This window comes from Helianthus annuus, chromosome 1 (assembly GCF_002127325.2).
Source record: "Helianthus annuus cultivar XRQ/B chromosome 1, HanXRQr2.0-SUNRISE, whole genome shotgun sequence".
NCBI classification, from domain to species: Eukaryota; Viridiplantae; Streptophyta; class Magnoliopsida; order Asterales; family Asteraceae; genus Helianthus; species Helianthus annuus.
The window spans coordinates 48,697,122-48,713,866 of NC_035433.2; the positions used below are offsets into that span (position 1 = coordinate 48,697,122).

General features: G+C 38.4%; 2 long non-coding RNA genes across 2 annotated transcripts; both read left to right on the forward strand.

Annotated features, from left to right (window-relative positions):
* The first annotated feature begins 5,050 nt into the window (after positions 1 to 5,050).
* Positions 5,051 to 7,617, forward strand: LOC110936068. Its single transcript, XR_002589684.2, has 3 exons — positions 5,051 to 5,215; positions 5,954 to 6,041; positions 7,464 to 7,617. It is a non-coding gene; the product is annotated as an uncharacterized LOC110936068 (long non-coding RNA).
* A 4,095-nt stretch (positions 7,618 to 11,712) lies between these two features.
* LOC110936073 lies at positions 11,713 to 13,346 on the forward strand. The gene is made up of 2 exons (XR_002589696.2): positions 11,713 to 11,773; positions 13,193 to 13,346. It is a non-coding gene; the product is annotated as an uncharacterized LOC110936073 (long non-coding RNA).
* Positions 13,347 to 16,745: the final 3,399 nt, after the last annotated feature.

Below are 16,745 nucleotides of genomic sequence, written 5' to 3' on the forward strand. Positions count from 1 at the left end.
CAGGTATCCTTAGCAAAGCGTTTATTATCTACAGAAGCAATCCAGTTCCTTGGGTTTAACCCCAGTTATTTGGGCTTGACCCCAGTTCCGCCTGTAGCGCATGATGATCCTGGTATAGTTCAAGGCAGTGGGACCAGTACTCGCTTTAGGGGCTGATAATTCCATTGTACTGGCTATACCTAGGATCCTACGTATAATGGTAGACGTACCATACATCCGTTCCTAAGGTTTCTAACGTTTTCACGTTAGCTAAGGTTTTGGCATTGTCATGTCACTAAGTTTGGATAGTCGCCAGTTAGGGCCATACTCCAGTTTACATACGATCCTTGGGCTTGTCCCCAGTTATCCTTGGGCTTATCCCCAGTTATCATTGGGCTTGTCCCCAGTTATCCTTGGGCTTGTCCCCAGTTATCCTTGGGCTTGTCCCCAGTTATCCTTGGGCTTGTCCCCAGTTGCTAACTCTTATCTTATGTTGGCTTAGTCCCAAGTTATGCTCTATTTCAGGTCCTTGAAGTTAAACAATTAGGGATCCTTGATCCTTAATTATCTCTAAGTTTTATCTTGTAATTGTCCTGATTATGTTACTAAGGGTTAGGATCCTAACTTGGATCCTCAGGTATGATCCTTAACTATTTTTAATTCTATTCATTGTTTATTTGAATAACCCTTGAAATTTGACAACTAAACTTGTGATCCTTAAAATATACTACTTTTTGGGATTCTTCAACTATAGGATATTTGATCATGGATCATATCCTAAATATTTTCAACCTGACTTATTCAAAACTGCTTAATTAATAAGTGTACATCAAAACAATTGAGAATTAAAGAGACAAAAAGGATAACAACACAAGATAAGCGACAAAAGATTAAGATTTTATTTATTAACAAAAAGACTAACCCTTAAAAGGTTGTCAAAATTACCTACCCCGAGCATCTACCAGCAATACGTGGCCTGTCCGCTGGGGTAGGTAAAGGGTGTCCATGATAATAAATTCAAAGTAGTGCAGGAATATAAAGGCGGCAGGATCACAATGGCTTCATCCCCCAAACAGAGGATCCCTCCACCATTTGCAATCCTACCTATTGTCTGAAGGATCCTAGATCCTTAAACCTAAAACTATTGTTCAACAAACAACCATCAAACAAAAAAAAAATTGGGCTCCGGCTATGTCTAGAAGTTTCCATCATCGCCCAATCCTGCAGCCTAAACCTTCGCTGCATCACCACCTCCGGCTCCACTTGCTTCACCACCTTGATCCTTGCCACTGCCTCCAGCCTCAATTGTCAGGATCTCTTCAGCCTCCTCTTCATCATCCAGTTCAGCCAGCCTTGCCTTCCAGCCCTCCACATCCCAGGTGCTCCTGTCAAAGTCAGGATCCTGAGCTTCCAAGGCCATTTGCAGCTTGGTCTTGTACATCGCTATGGCGGCAGAGACTTTGGCATCCTCGGTGATCTCATGCCTCTCGTAGTCAAACTTGATCAACACCTTGGCCGTCTCATTTTTGGCATTCTGGAGATCCTTCTAAAGATCAGCAATCTTGAGGTCCTTTAGCAGTGCAACCTGTTGGAGGTCAGCAATCTTACTATCCTGATCCTCAACGTGGCTAACGTAGTTCTCAATCTCAGCGAATTTCTGCAAAGAAGACAAAGGATAATTTAGGATCAGGTGATCCTCAAACAAGCAAGATATACAAGCAGGGACAGTGATCCTTACCTCACTGAAGTAGTCAAGGAATTGTTGGCGGATCAAGGGCAGACCTTGCAGGTCCTCAGCTTCGGAGGCCTTTCTCTTCTTGCCTCCCTTTCCTTTGAGGGGTGCCTTGGGGACCGAAGCTGTCGGGCTGGTAGTAGCTTTTCTCTTGGAGGATCTGACGGTGGTGAGATCGGTGACACTGAACTTTGAAGCAGACTTGGTGGATTTTCCAGCGCCTACACAACCAAAACAAGATAAGTATCTTTACCTTACTTATACTTTTCTGATTATTTGAATTTTTAAACAAAGATACTTACTTGAAATTGTGACAGAGCCTGAGGATACCTCTTGTGAGTCCTGGGTAGTTGTCTTGAATGATCTTATTTCAGGATCAAGTCTCTTGAAGGCAGTGAGTCTCTCTTTGGCAGCAGGAGTCAGTCTGAGGTGTGAGACGGTGATAGCTGCATAACAAGAAAGCAAAAGAATGTCAGTGATCCTTATATCAAAGGAAAAGTTCTCTGGTGATCCTCCTCAGGATCCTCCATCCTACCGTGGGTAGCCCATTTCTTGGGTAGATCCTTCCCGTCAGGGATAGAATCTCTCTTGACGAAAAGAAACGCCGCTTCCAGTTGGTATCATTTTTGGTAGCTTTGAAGATCGGGTGTTCCTCACCAGGTTTACGTTTGAACAGATAACGATGAGAGCCAAAGGTAGTAAGATCATATAGCTCTCCCAGCTCTGACATACCTAGCTCTGGCATGGCCTGGATATAAGATATGCCGGTTAGGGAAAAGAAAGATTGGGTGAAAGCTAGAAAGGGATATGTATAGCCTATGGTGAATGGAGTAACAGGAAACACAACCCAGTTATCAGAAATATGATCACTGAGGGCGTTGGGATCAAAAGATTTGAACACAGTATTCGCCGGGAAACAGTAGCGGATCCTATCAATTTGCGGATCGGAGAAGCAACATCGTTCTTTTATGGAATCTTCGATGATTCCCTGGCTCTTTAGTGGGCTGTTCTTCGTGTGATCCTTCGATGGGGAGTCCCGGAGCAACATTTTGACAGAATAATAGAAAGAGAAAGAAAACAGAGTAAGAAAAGGAAGAAGATGAACGGAGAATACCTGTTTGATCTTCGGATGCGGTTATAAAGGGAGTAACTCTGGAATTTAAATGCAAACGATCCTATCTATATCTCCTATTTATAATCATGATTCTGCAGGATTGTCACTTCTGTGACGTCATAGTTGCAACGGATAGTTCTACAACAACGGCTATATATCCGTTAAGTTAGTTGCGGATAAGATCAAGAAAACATAACTCGTTCATTTTACATATGACTCCTTATATTTTGGGGGCAATTGTTAGGGAAGGATTTTCTAACAATTAGTGATTCTTACTTGTCATCCTAATAGTGATCCTTACTTCTGTGATAGATAGTGATCCTCAGAAGACCTTCAGGATCAGGATCATGGATCACCCTAAGGATCCTCATACTAACGATTGGCTGTTTATGTTTCGTATTGTTTTGCAGGAGTAATAAGCTTGACTTGGTCTTGGCAACGTTACTATGGAATATTCCACGGGTATTTCGCACACGTTTGAATGGAAATGGACGTTGTGGAGAACGTGGGAGCATGGCACAAAAGTCGGACAGTTTGTTAGCTTAGTTAGCTTTTATTTTTAAAGGGGTGACGAGCTATTTTTAGAACACTTAGCCATTTTCAGCTACACACACTCTCGTACAACTGCACTCTTGAAGCTCTCGGCAAACACTTAACAGTTTTCACACACTTTTACACAATTAACCATAGTGATCCTTGTACCTAGCTCGTCACTATCCGAAGTTGTAAACATTTATTGATTTATTTGAGCTTGGTGATCGGTAGTTTCCATCACCTGAGGTTTTTTATGCCGGAGATCATTCATTGATCAAGGGCTTTTTCCTCGTATAAATCCTTGTGTTGTTTGTGCAATTTACATCGAAGTGATCCTTATTATTGTTCTTCATTTCAAGCATCATTCCCCGTAACTAAGAGTTTGGTTGCATTATCCTCATTAGATTTTTGACCAAAACATGTCCCAAGGATCCTTTCCCATTACCTCACATTGACTCCATGGTGGATCCTACCGCGGGTCATGAGTTGTTGACTTTTATGGATGCTTCATCTGGAATTCAGCAAATTCAGATGGAACCATCTGATCAAGAGGATACAGCCTTTATGACCCCAACTGGTATATATTGTTATATTGCTATGCCGTTTGGACTAAGAAATGCAGGTGCTACTTATCAAAGGCTAGTCAATATGATGTTTAAGGAACAAATTAGACACACTATGGAAGTCTATGTAGACGACATGGTGGTTAAGTCCAAGAAAGCTGAGGATCACCTTAGAGACTTGGAGGAAGCATTCGGTATCCTTGATAAATTTAATATGAAACTAAATCCTTCCAAGTGTCACTTTGGTGTTAAAGCAGGTAAATTCCTAGGCTATATGGTAACAAAAAGAGGCATTGAAGCAAGTCCAGAGCAAATCAAGGCAATTATGAATATAAAATCTCCTTCCAATGCCAAGGATGTGCAAAGGTTGACAGGGAGGATCGCGGCTTTGAACAGGTTCATATCAAAGTCATCAGAAAAGTGCAAGGAATTCTATGACATTTTGAGAAAGAACAAGAAATTCGAGTAGACTGAACAGCATGAAAATGCTCTCAAAGCCCTTAAGGATTACCTATCCTCAGCTCCTGCCTTGATGAAACCAGAAAAAGGGGATATATTATCCTTATATTTGGCAGTCTCTTCCAAAGCAGTAAGTGCAGTCCTTGTTAAGGATCACGAAGGTATACAACATCCTGTCTATTATGTAAGTAAGAGTTTGCTTGATGCTGAATCCAGGTATTCACATTTAGAAGAACTTATCCTTGCTTTGATTATGGCATCTACTAAATTAAGACATTATTTTGAAACTCATGCCTGTAACACCCCGAAAACGGGTTTAGTAATTAAACCTCGTTAATACAAAGGAGTGGGTAAAATACCGTTAGTGGTGAGAGTAACCCAGTAAATATTAGGATTTAAGTAAATAAACCTAATATTTAATAAAACGTTAATAAATGTTTTCAAGTAAATAAGGTTTATAAGAAGTCCGAATTAACGTGACTTAAATACATAACGGGTTATGACTTCCCGAACCTGCTAAAGTAACAATGAATAATTAACCTAGTTAGTAGCATGTGATTAAGTGACTAAAGGTGAGTTATAGTTCCATTTGATCAAAAGAAAACATGAGGGACCAATGTTGCCAAGTGGGAAAGTTATTTTATTAAAACAAGAGTTAAAACACCAAAACACACACTTAAAGTGTGTGTTCTGGTCGTGACAATCACAGGAGCCAAGGGAGGGTTCCTTACTCAAACCCTAACTTGCCTAAATCCAAGAAATTGAGAGGCCAAATCAGTCCCAAATCGAAATCCAAGCTCGTATTCATGAACACCAAGTTGAAAGGATCACAAGGTATGTAAAATTGTGACGTTTTGATCCATCTCAAAATTCTAGGTTATTTGTAAGAAACTGAAATTGAGCTTGATTATGTCATGCATGAGTGAATCTTGAAGTAATATGATGTCTAGGAGTAAACCCTAGTCAATAACATGTTAGATTGTTGGAAAAACTATGAGATTCATGATGATCCATTGATAAGCTAAGTGGGTTTTATGTTAATATGATGAACACTAGGATATAGATTGTTGATCTAGTGTAAATTGACGATTTTGAAGTGAATTCAGAAATTATAGAAGTTAACCACTTTTTAAGATGGTTGATTTATGTGAAATTTGGGGTAAGAGATAAGCTAGAGATATGATAAATAAACATGTAAAATTCTGCCCTTAAGGTGTTCGTTGAAATGCCTCAAAGAAGGCTCGAAACTAGAATTTTGTAGTTAAAACACCTAGTTGTGATGTTTCGACTATTATGCAAAAAGTGATTAAAGAGAGTTCTAAATGTGTTAAACGCGATTAGAACTTTGGTTAAAACGGAGGTCTAAAGATAACGCCTACCGAGTAGTTAAAGAGTGCTAAAACTAGTTGATAACTCGAAAATGCAAACTAGTATACTAATGGGCATTTGACTATTAAAAAGGTCAAACTGACCTATAATACGATAAATAGCAATTTTGATATGAAATGCATAAGGTGGAATAATCGTATTAGAGTATGATTAAACTAACCACCTTGAAAACGATGATGATAGTTTGACGCGTAACAAGCTAGGTGGAAGCTTGGAGTGAAAGCGGGTTAAACAAGTCAAGCATGGAAGAAAAGCGTAGCTCGGATGCAAGGTAAGTGAAACTTACATAATTGTGTAGATTACTCGTTCATTCTATACGTTATAGATGCAATAATGCTAATATTGAAAATATGGATTTCCGACGTGATTGATACGAGTCGGAACATATAAAGATGATAAAAACCATGTTTATGGCAAAAAAAAAAAAAAGGGATTCGGTAATGAAATCCGGGACGGGATGGATGTATGAATTAGAAGTCAAAAACCATGTTTTTGATTTAATAGGCAACGTTGGGCATATAGGCCGAACGGGTCAAATGGTGGTGATAACACTATTTGACAACATCGACTAATGCGATTGTCAAGTCTTGTGTTAACAGGAGCGATTTGCGATTCAGTTAATTTCGCCCACACTAAGTGTGATGATAAAAGCAAGGTATAAATTGGGTCTATATGTTGACCCTAGCCAGGTACGTATGCATACGATTATAGTTAACATACAAACTTGGTCAAATAGGTAGTGAAAGCTTCTCGTAGTAAATGAGAGGCTAATGTCGACTAAATTGCCCTTGAAGTGTAAATTGAGCAAACAACTTATAAAGGTTGTTTAGGAACTTATCTTACGATCTTGTAACCTTTAGACGCGCATGAAAGTTGTAGACATAAACTTTCAAGAGTTAAATGCTTAAATTGTGTGTTGCCGCAAAAATACACATCCGTAGGATTAAACTCGGAATAAATAGTCCATTTCGTTAAATCCACCACATTCATAGTTGTGGTGGAAGACTAGCTAATAACAAATTGGTGGAACTATGAGGTACATGAGAAATGAGCACCGTTCGTGCTAAAATGGTCGTAAATACCCTTAACGGGTCAAAATAAGATTTTAAACAAAAACGGGTAAATAATTGTGTAGAAACCCGTGTTCAGTACTTAATATGATTGACAATATTAGAAATTAAGCGTTCATGATGAATGGAGGTCAAACAAACATGTTTGTTTGATAATCACATAGTCGGGTCGAAAATTGTTGAAAAGATAATAAGCCCAAGGCTTAAAAGTCTCAATTTTATTTAATCCGGATGTCAGATCTTAACTCCATATAATGGAGAATTAAATTACAAACATGTAGGAAGAAACGGTAGGTCAAACGGATAAGCGGTTTGAAAGATACGAAAGATTTCGTGTCAAATTACGGCAAAATGGAAAGGCTGAACCCAGTGTCCACCGTAAATTACGGTCCCACCGTAATTTACGGTGGAGATGATTTGTTTACGGTGAAGGTCTACTGTTTTACGGTAGAAAAGCTTGAACCCAGGTGCCACCGTAAATTACGGTCCCACCGTAATTTACGGTGGAGATATTTTTTATATATTTTTTTGTTTTTCATTTGAAAATCAATTGTTTCCCGGACATCGTTCGGACATGATTTAAACCCCGTATGACAAAAGCATTTCATGTTTATGAAATGTAGGTACACCTTGGATGCCGGAAGACGATCAAGCTCAGCGAAGAACCGAACACGATAATGATACACGCTTCCGCATTTTGCTACGTTGTAATTTTTAAACAACGAATTCGATCACGTTATGTAGAATAACTTATGATTTATTAAAAGTTTTAATAAACTCGTATTTATATAATATTTGTGGTCCTAACTACACATCTAATTGTGGTATTTACATATAAAATAACTAGGGTGTTACAAGTTGGTATCAGAGCCTTGGTTTAAGAGATTCGAGTATGGTGGGGAGGAACCATGCTTGGACTTAAACCTTATGCTCTTGACAAAGAATAGTGTTCGGTTCGAGGCTTGATCGCAAATCCGGTAAGTACAAGTACGTGAATAGTTAGTATGCTAAAGTGTTGTAAACAACACATAGGGCTATCGTGTGATACGCGTTACCCCAATTAAAATGATTGAAATAGTTGACGAAAATACGCGCGTTGACGCGTATAGTAGAAAAAGCCTTGTATCATAATACGGGCGATTATTGAGGTTGACGTTACTAACTTTTGTGAATGTTTTAATTGAAGGACACTCGCGTTTGAAGACGACGAGAGTCAAACGAATTGTGGATATGATGAGGGAACGGTCCGAAGTATGACAAGAGGAGCATACTCACCGAGGACTAAATCGCGTAATGACCGCGAACAAAGTTAATGGCAAAGAACGCCCGTCGGGGAAAACAGTACCAGGTGCACATTTTAAATAATAGCATAAATAGTAATATGCAACAATAAGTAGGAACTTAAAAGTTGCATATGTAAAATTTAAAACTTGGAAAGACCTGAATAGAAAACCTATCCGGGATATTGTTTCCAAGAAAAACAGATAGAGGTATTACTTACATAGGGCGTGATGTGAAAACTGTAAAAAGGTCATGCGTGTCATGTGTTAAACGCTTACTCTGGCCAAGTAAGTAGCGGCATATGTTACCATGAACTTCTTATGGCGGACACGGTTACATCCGATGTAGTAAGGGCAGGGTGAATGGGACTAATTAAAAAGTGCCCAAATGAATCAAATAAACAAAATATTTGATAATAATGTAAACGCACAACCAAGTGACGGGAGCGTATTACATTAGGATAATGAGCCCGAGTGAAGGGACAAACAAGCATGTAAAATGATTTAGACAAGCTATTGGGAGGGAGTGTACTTACACTCGAACCCAGAAAACATCAAGCTATTGGGAGGGAGTGTACTTACACTCGAACCCAGAAAACATCAAGCTATTGGGAGGGAGTGTACTTACACTCGAACCCAGAAAACATCAAGCTATTGGGAGGGAGTGTACTTACACTTGAACCCAGGAAACATCAAGCTATTGGGAGGGAGTGTACTTACACTTGAACCCAGAAAACATCAAGCTATTGGGAGGGAGTGTACTTACACTCGAACCCAGAAAACATCAAGCTATTGGGAGGGAGTGTACTTACACTCGAACCCAGAAAACATCAAGCTATTGGGAGGGAGTGTACTTACACTCGAACCCAGAAAACATCAAGCATATAAAACGATTTAGACAAATATTGGGAGGGAGTGATACTTACACTCGAACCCGAAGAATATAAACATGTAAAATGATCAAGATATGCATTAGGAGGTAGTGTACTTACACTCGAACCCGAAGAATACAAATAAGACTCTTAACAGGCCGATTTTGTAAAACACCAAATTTGAGAACGAAGTAGGAATATAAAAGTAAAACGAAGTCATAATACATACCGTAAGGGTTGCAATAATAACGACTTCGGTAAAACACCCAGTTGGTGGGTAAGGATTTAAACACATGCGTAGACTGAGAAACAGGAACGCGAAATAGAAAGTAAAAAGACTCGGAATATGAGTCATGACTAAAAGATGATAAGAATCTTCGCAAATATAAATTTTGGTAATTGCGTTCAACCATTTCAAAGTTGGACGGGTCAAATAAAGAACGAAGTCTGACATTCATAGGTGATGAAAATTCACCTAAAATGAGTCAAACGAGTCAATTAAGGAAAAATGGAGGGGCCAAAATGACCGACGGGTCATGAACTAAAGCAAAGGGATCATAAGGGCCTCGTCTTAAAGAGACGAAAGCTTAAGAAAATAGCCTACGAGGTTAGGTGAAAGAACCTACGGGTCAATAGCGTAAGGTGAGGGAACTTGTTACGATCCCTCGCGTAAAACGAGAACGAAAAACAATAAATTAGGGGTTGTCAGTTCCCTTGACATGAGTAATTGACATAGTTAAGAGAAAAACGTTAGACTAAAATTCAGATTTAGTAAGAAATAATATTTTTATAAATATAAATTCTGACAGGAATTTGAATAATAATCATAAAGGGTTCAAGTCTTGACGCTGATAGGCGCAAGACGATATATTCGAAAAATGATCTTTTTGAAGATGAAAGGTTGATATAAATTAAACATGCGTGACACGATCACGGTCAAGAAATGCAATGTGAAGTGGAATCACACTATAACCAAGCGAGCGGTAAAGGTCATTTAAGTAATCTGGTTGCTTGTAAGCGGTAGATTCGGTATAACTAAACCGAATAAATGAATTTGAAAACAAAAAGAAAATTGTTGCTAAAAGTGAAAGACTTCACTAAAGACCTTTAAACGGGTCAAGGTAACGGATTCACCAAGAGTTTGATAATATCTAAAAGCGATGTAAATCGCTAAGTTAACTAAACAAGTAAAAATAACGGAATTGCGTTATTTCAAGTCGCATTATGTCGAATCAGGTACGTAGAGGTTCTGTAACCAGAAAGACATTACCATAATTTTTCTGGTAATACTAACAATTGGTTAAAGTATGAGTAATGCTTAAGGAATTACTCAAGTCAAAACGCATTGAGTTTAGAACTCAATCAACTATGTAAGAAAAGGTTTCGAGGACGAAACCTCTTTAAGGGGGGTAGACTTGTAACACCCCGAAAACGGGTTTAGTAATTAAACCTTGTTAATACAAAGGAGTGGGTAAAATACCGTTAGTGGTGAGAGTAACCCAGTAAATATTAGGATTTAAGTAAATAAACCTAATATTTAATAAAACGTTAATAAATGTTTTCAAGTAAATAAGGTTTATAAGAAGTCCGAATTAACGTGACTTAAATACATAACGGGTTATGACTTCCCGAACCCGCTAAAGTAACAATGAATAATTAACCTAGTTAGTAGCATGTGATTAAGTGACTAAAGGTGAGTTATAGTTCCATTTGATCAAAAGGAAACATGAGGGACCAATGTTGCCAAGTGGGAAAGTTGTTTTATTAAAACAAGAGTTAAAACACCAAAACACACACTTAAAGTGTGTGTTCTGGTCGTGACAATCACAGGAGCCAAGGGAGGGTTCCTTACTCAAACCCTAACTTGCCTAAATCCAAGAAATTGAGAGGCCAAATCAGTCCCAAATCGAAATCCAAGGTCGTATTCATGAACACCAAGTTGAAAGGATCACAAGGTATGTAAAATTGTGACGTTTTGATCCATCTCAAAATTCTAGGTTATTTGTAAGAAACTGAAATTGAGCTTGATTATGTCATGCATGAGTGAATCTTGAAGTAATATGATGTCTAGGAGTAAACCCTAGTCAATAACATGTTAGATTGTTGGAAAAACTATGAGATTCATGATGATCCATTGATAAGCTAAGTGGGTTTTATGTTAATATGATGAACACTAGGATATAGATTGTTGATCTAGTGTAAATTGACGATTTTGAAGTGAATTCAGAAATTATAGAAGTTAACCACTTTTTAAGATGGTTGATTTATGTGAAATTTGGGGTAAGAGATAAGCTAGAGATATGATAAATAAACATGTAAAATTCTGCCCTTAAGGTGTTCGTTGAAATGCCTCAAAGAAGGCTCGAAACTAGAATTTTGTAGTTAAAACACCTAGTTGTGATGTTTCGACTATTATGCAAAAAGTGATTAAAGAGAGTTCTAAATGTGTTAAACGCGATTAGAACTTTGGTTAAAACGGAGGTCTAAAGATAACGCCTACCGAGTAGTTAAAGAGTGCTAAAACTAGTTGATAACTCGAAAATGCAAACTAGTATACTAATGGGCATTTGACTATTAAAAAGGTCAAACTGACCTATAATACGATAAATAGCAATTTTGATATGAAATGCATAAGGTGGAATAATCGTATTAGAGTATGATTAAACTAACCACCTTGAAAACGATGATGATAGTTTGACGCGTAACAAGCTAGGTGGAAGCTTGGAGTGAAAGCGGGTCAAACAAGTCAAGCATGGAAGAAAAGCGTAGCTCGGATGCAAGGTAAGTGAAACTTACATAATTGTGTAGATTACTCGTTCATTCTATACGTTATAGATGCAATAATGCTAATATTGAAAATATGGATTTCCGACGTGATTGATACGAGTCGGAACATATAAAGATGATAAAAACCATGTTTATGGCAAAAAAAAAAGGGGATTCGGTAATGAAATCCGGGACGGGATGGATGTATGAATTAGAAGTCAAAAACCATGTTTTTGATTTAATAGGCAACGTTGGGCATATAGGCCGAACGGGTCAAATGGTGGTGATAACACTATTTGACAACATCGACTAATGCGATTGTCAAGTCTTGTGTTAACAGGAGCGATTTGCGATTCAGTTAATTTCGCCCACACTAAGTGTGATGATAAAAGCAAGGTATAAATTGGGTCTATATGTTGACCCTAGCCAGGTACGTATGCATACGATTATAGTTAACATACAAACTTGGTCAAATAGGTAGTGAAAGCCTCTCGTAGTAAATGAGAGGCTAATGTCGACTAAATTGCCCTTGAAGTGTAAATTGAGCAAACAACTTATAAAGGTTGTTTAGGAACTTATCTTACGATCTTGTAACCTTTAGACGCGCATGAAAGTTGTAGACATAAACTTTCAAGAGTTAAATGCTTAAATTGTGTGTTGCCGCAAAAATACACATCCGTAGGATTAAACTCGGAATAAATAGTCCATTTCGTTAAATCCACCACATTCATAGTTGTAGTGGAAGACTAGCTAATAACAAATTGGTGGAACTATGAGGTACATGAGAAATGAGCACCGTTCGTGCTAAAATGGTCGTAAATACCCTTAACGGGTCAAAATAAGATTTTAAACGAAAACGGGTAAATAATTGTGTAGAAACCCGTGTTCAGTACTTAATATGATTGACAATATTAGAAATTAAGGGTTCATGATGAATGGAGGTCAAACAAACATGTTTGTTTGATAATCACATAGTCGGGTCGAAAATTGTTGAAAAGATAATAAGCCGAAGGCTTAAAAGTCTCAATTTTATTTAATCCGGATGTCAGATCTTAACTCCATATAATGGAGAATTAAATTACAAACATGTAGGAAGAAACGGTAGGTCAAACGGATAAGCAGTTTGAAAGATACGAAAGATTTCGTGTCAAATTACGGCAAAATGGAAAGGCTGAACCCAGTGTCCACCGTAAATTACGGTCCCACCGTAATTTACGGTGGAGATGATTTGTTTACGGTGAAGGTCTACTGTTTTACGGTAGAAAAGCTTGAACCCAGGTGCCACCGTAAATTACGGTCCCACCGTAATTTACGGTGGAGATATTTTTTATATATTTTTTTGTTTTTCATTTGAAAATCAATTGTTTCCCGGACATCGTTCGGACATGATTTAAACCCCGTATGACTAAAGCATTTCATGTTTATGAAATGTAGGTACACCTTGGATGCCGGAAGACGATCAAGCTCAGCGAAGAACCGAACACGATAATGATACACGCTTCCGCATTTTGCTACGTTGTAATTTTTAAACAACGAATTCGATCACGTTATGTAGAATAACTTATGATTTATTAAAAGTTTTAATAAACTCGTATTTATATAATATGTGTGGTCCTAACTACACATCTAATTGTGGTATTTACATATAAAATAACTAGGGTGTTACAATGCCATTATTGTTAAGACTAACTTTTCAATTAAGAATGTTCTCAGGAAACCTGAAATGTCAGGAAGGATGGCTAAATGGGCAGTGAAGCTTAGTACTTATGATATAAGATATGAACCAAGGACTGCCATTAAATCCCAAGCCTTAGCTGACTTTGTGGTAGATTTCAGTAGTGACTTGCAAAGAGAAGCTGAGTTAGAAGTCAGCAGCTTGAAGAGACAAAGGATCCTTGGATACTCTTCACTGATGGAGCCTCTAATGTCAAAGGAACATGACTCGGAATACTACTAAAATCGCCATAGGGGGACATAATACCCCACTCCATCGATTGTGAGTTTCAAACTACTAATAATGAGGCTGAATATGAAGCCTTGATAGCTGGTTTGCAAATTGCCAAGCACATGAGGATCAGGTATCTTGAGGTACATGTAGATTCATTGTTAATTACTAATCACTTTAATGGATCCTATGCTGTTAAAGGTGAAAAGCTAATCAAATATTTGGAGATAGTCAAAGAATTGGCACTCTCTTTTGTTTCCTTTAGTTTGACACAGGTACCCAAAGAAGAGAATGCAGAAGCTGATGCATTGGCCAACCTAGGATCATCCTTGAAGATTCCAGAGGATATCAAGATCCCTATTATTCATATCCTAACTCCTGCTATTGAGGATCATGTAGCCATGGAGATAGGGGAGGATTCTACAATCATCCCTAGTAATGATACACAATCTCATTCAGGATCATGGATCTTTCCAATCATGAGATATATACAGCATGGAGAGATTCCTACAGGAGAAAACCCCAGGGCTTTCAAAATCAAGGTATCTCAATTTACAATATTGAATAACATGTTACATAAACGATCTCTTGCAGGACCATATCTAAGATGCATCGAGGATCCAAAAATCCAAGAAGTCCTAAAGGATTTTCATGAAGGAGATTGTGGAAACCACACTGGGGGGGCAGAGCACTATTCTCAAGGATCCTTAGAACAGGATACTATTGGCCTACAATGAAGAAGGATGTTGTTAATTATGCCAAGAGATGTGATCCTTGTCAGAGACATAGTAATATCCTTCACCAACCAGTAGAGCTCCTGCATCCTATATCATCTTCTTGGCCATTCATGATATGGGTAATGGATATAGTTGGCAAACTTCCCAAGGCACCTGGTGGAAAAGTGTTTATGCTTGCTATGACTGATTACTTCTCCAAGTGGATAGAAGCTGAAGCTTTTGCTCAAGTCAGAGAAAAAGAAGTGATATCCTTTATTAAAAGAAACATTATTACCAGATTTGGAATTCCTTCTGAAATTGTTTGTGATAATGGATCCCAATTTATTGGGAGTAGAACTACTAACTTTTGTGACAGCTGGGGGATTAAGATGATAACATCAACACCAGTCCACCCACAAGCTAATGGTCAAGCAGAATCATCCAACAAGATCATCATCAACAACTTGAAGAAGAAGCTTGGATCCAAGAAAGGAAAATGGGCAGAAGAACTACATTATGTACTATGGGCTGATAGAACAACCCCCAAGAATGCTACTGGCCAGACTCCATTTTCTTTAGTGTTTGGAGCAGAATCAGTGATCCCTACAGAGATGGTGGTTCCTACTGCAAGAACAAGCATTCGTGATCCTGAAGGAAATGCTGAAAACTTGGTTCAAGACTTGGATACCATACAAGAACTCAGGGATTTGGCAAGGATAAGAATGGCTAGTTATCAACAAAGGATGGCTGGAGCTTATAACAAGAATGTGAGGATCAGGAAGTTTCAAGTTGGTGATATGGTGTTGAGGAAAGCATTCCAAAATACCACCAATCCTGCTGATGACAAGTTAGCACCAAAGTGGGAAGGTCCCTACCTTATTGAAGCTGAGGCAGGAAAGGGGGCATATCGATTATTAACAATGGAAGGAGATTTGCTACCAAGAGCATGGAATGCTGTCCACCTAAAGAGATACTTCATGTAATAAGGATCCAGGATCCTCAATTGTTTCCGTGTCCGATGTCTATGAAGGATCCTCAGAGGATAGATTATCCTCACTCTGGTAATGATCTAACCTCAATTTTATCCACTTCTTTAATTAACTTATTTACAAGGAGAAGGATCCTGGATCCTTTATCCTTCTTTCATTTAGTTCCGAGTTTTGCAGAAGACTGAGGTATCCTTAGCAAAGGATCAAGTATCCACAGAAGTCTTCTAAGTTATATGGGCTTGTCCCCAGTATTTGGGCTTGTCCCCAGTTTTTTGGGCTTGTCCCCAGTTTTTGGGGGCTGTCCCCAGCATCGCCAGTAGCGCACGATGATCATGGTGCAGTTTAAGGCAGTGGGACCAGTACCCGCTTTAGGGGCTGACAATTTCATTGTACTGGCTGCATTCAGGATCCTACATATAATGGTAGACGTACCATACATCCATTCCTAAGGTTTCTAACGTTTTCACGTTAGCTAAGGTTTTGGCATTTTCATGTCACTAAGTTTGGATAGTCGCCAGTGAGGGCCATACTCCAGTTTACACAAGATCCTTTGGGCTTGTCCCCAGTTTTTTGGGCTTGTCCCCAGTTTATTGGGCTTGTCCCCAGAATTGTTGGGCTTGTCCCCAGTTGCTAACTCTTCTCTTATATTGGCTTAGTCCCAAGTTATGTTCCATTTCAGGTTTTTGGAGCTAAACAACTAAGGATCCTTGATCCTAACCTTTTATTAAGGTTTGTCTTTCGGTTATCCTGATTGTAAATATTAAAGGTTTTGGATCCTAACTTGGATTCTCAGGTGATCCTTAATCACTTTAATTTTATTCTTTATTTACCTAAGTGACCCTTATTCTTTGACAACAGCTTAAATGATCCTTAACTTAGTTCACTTTTTGAATTTTTCGATTATAGGATATTTGATCCTTGATCATATCCTAAACTTTTTGACATAGTTTTTAACTCATGAATTCAAGCAAAATGTATCATAACAATTGAAAAACAAAGCATTTACAAATATAACAACACATGAAATAGCCAAAAGATTAAGGTTTTATTTATTTACCAAAGGATTAAACCCTTAAAAGGTTGTCAAAATTGCCAACCCAAGTTTCTACCAGCAAAACGTGGCCCGTCCACTTGGGTTGGCAAAAGGTGTCCATATTAACGAGGTCTTAGTGCAGGAATAAAAAAGACGGCAGGATCACAATGGCTTCATCCCCCAAACAGAGGATCCCTCCACCATTTGTAATCCTACCTATTGTCTGAAGGATCGGTGATCCTTAAACCTAATTACTATTGTTTGAGTACAGACCAACCATTGTTTAAAACACCAACAAACAAAA